This window comes from Triticum urartu, chromosome 4A, assembly GCF_056163025.1.
Source record: "Triticum urartu cultivar PI428250 chromosome 4A, HENAU_Tu73, whole genome shotgun sequence".
Classification (NCBI taxonomy): domain Eukaryota; kingdom Viridiplantae; phylum Streptophyta; class Magnoliopsida; order Poales; family Poaceae; genus Triticum; species Triticum urartu.
Window position 1 is genome coordinate 75,596,771 of NC_141876.1, and position 5,051 is coordinate 75,601,821.

General features: G+C 40.1%; 1 long non-coding RNA gene across 1 annotated transcript; it reads left to right on the forward strand.

Moving 5' to 3' along the window:
• LOC147974859 (uncharacterized) lies at positions 1–2,388 on the forward strand. Its single transcript, XR_015601996.1, has 4 exons — positions 1–332; positions 402–446; positions 637–837; positions 1,849–2,388. It is a non-coding gene; the product is annotated as an uncharacterized LOC147974859 (long non-coding RNA).
• Positions 2,389–5,051: the final 2,663 nt, after the last annotated feature.

The window sequence follows — 5,051 nt, forward strand, 5'->3', positions numbered from 1 at the left end:
TTCTGCGGCTTCCGCCGCATGGTCGCGGTGCTGGCCGTCGGCGATAGGAGTCCCATCAAGAAATTCTCCATTGGTGTACAATGCCTTTGCCTGCATCGCCGGGGGTGGTCGTACTCGTACTGCAGGCTATCCAATGGCACGTTGGCGCCGGAGGACATGTTGGCTGCCGGGAACGCCACACTCAGGGACGCCGTCGGGGCGGGGTTCTCGGTGCCGCAGAAGGCCGGCGACGGATGTTGCAGCGTGTGCGAGGCCTCCGAAGGGCGCTGCAGGCATGACCAGCGGGGCGCCAGAATAACACATGTTCTTCTACCCGGCGGTCAGGCTAGCAGGTTGTTTCCTACTCATTCGTCAGGTTCAGGTACCCAATAGTTGATAATTCCCGACCAGTCTATTTACAGGTGATGGAAGACTTCTCTTCTTTGATGCTGACACTTCATCTACAAGTACGTCTGACTCTTTTTGTCTATAGGAAATCAGAACGAATTAAGTATGATAGTGGCATAAACACAAACAAGGTAGTACTGTGAAGTGTAAACTGGACAATTCCCTGAAATGCTCCACATTTGTCATATTCTCTACTCCATACTATGTTTGAATCGAAGCCGTGTCTGACTAGAGATAGAACTTGTCTAGGCTCCTTGTCTAGGCTCCTCAAGTACAGTAACTCTGGCGCGGGACACCCTGCTCCACAGGCAGCAGCGACCTGCAGTCCGGCGGCGTCCACAAGCTGCAGACACATCAATTCACCTACGAGGAGCTGGAGGTGGCCATCGGTGACTTTAGCGACAGTCGAGAGCTCGGCGACCGGCGACGGCTTCGGTGACATCTACAAAGGTAGATAACTGGCACGCTCTCGCTATTTCCTTGGAGTTTGACATTGATCAACTTGCTGACGGAATCGGATTTTGATGTGGTGTTCAGGGCAACTACGGGACTAGCTTAATTAATAATTAGGCACAACCTACTGCTTAAACTCTATTTCCTTTCAGCTGACTTAAAGATGTTGGGTATTTTCTTCTATGAAGCTACTCTTGAATTTGATATATAATCTGCAGCCGTAATCCAAGAGCTGAAGAACTACATTGATTTTGCTATCCACCAAGTATTCTTATCTTTCTACATTGATCTTGTTAGCTGGTTTTCTTTATCATGCTTGTTAGCATTTCATGCAATTTTGCATGCGAACTATTAAATGCGACAGTGAAGTAATAATGGGCATTTGTTGTTATTTGTTAATGGTAATACTGAACAGAGCATGGTTCTGTTGTGGAAAAGTATCCCTTACATACAAAATTAACTTGTGGGCACACTTATAACGTTTGTTTCTTAATTTCTCATCAAGCTATTGATTACATATGGTGATACAGAAATAAGGCTGCCCTAAAGGATGAGCGTGTATTTGGATCAGTAAAATGTCATGTGTTGTATTTTTCTCTTTTCTTTATCAAACTTGCCAGTTACTATTTAACAAAAGAAGGACAGTAATAGACATGCACTGTTTTATTTTACTAAAATGTCTGCCATGGAAGCATGTTAGAACTAAAATTTTGTTTTGTTAACAATTTATGCTTTACCCTAATTTGTGTACCTTTTTGTTCAGGCCTTGCAGAGCATTTACCTTTGTAGCATATAATGGTCATCAAACTCTTAGAGCCAAGTATATGCCGTGATCGCTATGCATCAAAATCATTTATCTAGGGTTAAGGTTTCGGAAAAAAGACATTTTCTTGACACTGAACCTGGTCGTAAATAATGCAATTTCTTTATGCAGAGGAAGTATTTTTCCTCCTAGAGGGAATTATGGTCTTAGGGCTTAACATAATTGCTTATTGTGTAATTCTACAGATTGAAATGTAAGGTTGTACATGCTTGAGCATGGGAGGCAGCATGGATTTCTCTATAAGGGTGTCAGACACCACCTTCAGGTGAGCACACACATTTACCAGTATTCTTATCTTCACCGTCGGACCAATTCTGATAGATGCCAATAGTAGAGAAATATGTGATCATGAGAGAACGGAGTGGGTAATCATATTGTGTGGTCAAGAGTTCGTGACTCCTTACACTCATGAGAGAAAGGAGTGGGTAAGCATAACATGTACTCCATGGGGGTATAGGGATCTCACAAAGTGTGTGCATGTTCCCTGTAGATTTTCTGTGAATTTTTCCAAGATATGTTTCTCAAGGCCATTGAATGTAAACATAAACGAATTAAAGTTTTGTCTGGCTACTTTGAGATGCTTGGTGCCCTGTTTTCAGATAACATAGCACTTCAGAGGTAGAATAACTTTAATAATGATTTATAGCTAAACTGGCCATAGCCCTGTACTCAGATAGCATAGCGCTTCGGTGGTAGATAACTCCAAGATAAGGCTAGGTAGTATTTTTCTTTTCTATGGGAGAAGGCTAGGTAGTCGTAGCTTTAATAGCAGAGATTAGTATCTTAATCCGTTGCACAATGTGTCATGTTATTTGTTTCTTAATGACATAGAGGATGGATGTATAATTGAGGTATCACAATATTTATAGTGATCACAAAGGCCTCTTCCAATACAATGCATTGTATATGATTATGTCATCTGATCTATTTTCTCTTGACATGGGTAATTGCACCACCATCCTGATTTTCTTAAAAAAAGAAAAATGATGGATCTATGATTGTGAGAGTAACCGCATCATGAACGGAATAAAGTGGCGTGACTAAAGTCAGTCAGATGGCAGGATCTTTATCCCTACGATAGCGGCAATGAATCTGGTCAAGAGTTATGATTGTGCTTCAGTTTATTCATTTTAGAATTTATAAATGTTTTTGGGAGAGTTTATATATGTTGTACATGGATATGAAGAGTAAGAGTGCTGATAATTAATTATGGTCTGACCATGTATCTAGCTAGCAATTATCTAAATGTAAGACAGTAACCTGAAGATGTGTTCTCGCTCTTTTCTTGATCATATTTTGTGCCTTTTTTCCGATAGCAGCCATCTATAGATAAGACTGTCATTTGAAGGTGCTACGTGAGGACAAAGCTGGTGTTTCTTTTGCTAGCATTAGTCTGAATTCTTTTATTATATATCTCTTCAACCTAATAGATCATACTTTAAGGGGTGCCTTTTCAACAAACTGTTATGTAGCATGCTATTTTTCTTTTCACTGAAATTTTTTACTGGCATCGAAATATTTTATTTGTGATTTGTGACCCTCTTCCTAATCAGACCAAATTATATCAACAAGTTGTACAATCTCCCTTTTCCTCGCTTGATTGTTCATAAAATCATTTTTATGTTCCTAATTGGTATATTATGCTAGCGGTAGTTCATCCTTCCAGTTTAAGAAAAAAATCATCTAGATTTACAAGTTTGTGGATAAACAAAATGTTAAATTTATTTAGACGTACGCCTAGAGGTGGACTGTAGCGTTGAGAGTGTGAGCCGGCGAGGATAGTGGAGTGTAACTGTTATAGCTAAAAGGTGAAGCCTAGGGGGTGGTGTTGCCGCTCATCATCACCAAATGTCAATGGTGTGCCGATGTATTTCATCATTATCGCGTAGCCCTCACCTCATTTAGTATATATATTCATTATATATAGATGTTGCCATTATTTGTCAAGTAACATCCACGACGGCAAGAAATTCTTAAAGTTTGAGAAGCGAATCAAATAAAGTGAACCCATAGAAGACAACCGGAAGGAAGTAGGATGTGCACACGGTGATAGGATGGGAATATCTAGAAAGTGATGATGGTGGAGATTTGGAGTGGAGATGGGTCGGCTGATGGACAGAGGTGAGAGGTATGAAGATGAGATGAAGATGTGTGTAGCAGGAGATAATACACCTTGATTTGAACTAGTGTGTGCATGCATTGTGAAATGAAAATACCATTTTATTATAGATTTTATTTTTCTGTTTGAATCAGTTAGAGAGTTAGTTCTGTTGAATTAAATGGCGGGTAACACAAATAGAAGAACAACAATAATGTACCTACACTGTTGGATCATCTTTGACATTGTTCGGGTGTTGGGTTGTAGTCCATAAGAAGCATTTGTCTAAATACCCAAGTCCATGCTATCACTCTGTGGAGTTATCGTTTCACATCATATTTTATGTCCCGTGGCAACGCATGGGCATTCGATTAGTATGAGTAATATCTTTTATGGTCATGCACCCTTGACGAGTGGTCTATTTTTACTAAATCTTGATAGTAGTGATACACATGTTCACAGTATTGAAGCCAAAAGATGCATAGTTGATAATGATAGTGCAAATTATTTGTGGCACTGCCGTTTAGGTCATATTGGTGTAAAGCGCATGAAGAAACTCCATTCTGATGGACTTCTGGAATCACTTAATTATGAATCATTTGGTACTTGCGAACCATGGCTCATGGGAAAGATGACTAAAACTCTGTTCTCCGGAACAATGGAGCAAGCAACCGAGTTATTGGAAATCATATATACTGATGTATGTGGTTCAATGAATATTGAGGCTCGCGGCGGATATCGTTATTTTCTCACCTTCACAGATGATTTAAGCAGATATGGGTATATCTACTTAATGAAACATAAGTCTGAAACATTTGTAAAGTTTAAAGAATTTCAGAGTGAAGTGGAAAATCATCGTAACAAGAAAATCAAGTTTCTGCGATCTGATCGTGGAGGTGAATATTTGAGTTATGAGTTTGGACTTCATTTGAAACAATGCGAAATAGTTTCACAACTCGCGCCACCTGGAACACCACAACATTGTAATGCCCTCGATGCAGCTATATCCCCCACGTGTCGAAGCACGACTTAGAGGCATAACCGCATTGAAAGCAATGTCGCAAGTGAGGTAATCTTCACACAACCCATATAATACATAAGGGAAAGAGATACATAGTTGGCTTACAATCTCCACTTCACACAATTACATGAATAAAGCATTACATCATTTAGATACAATCAAGGTACGACTACGGAACCAAAATAAAAGAAGACTACCCCAAATGCTACACAGATCCCCAATCGACCCCAACTGGGCTCCACTACCGATCAACTAGAAACGGAATAACA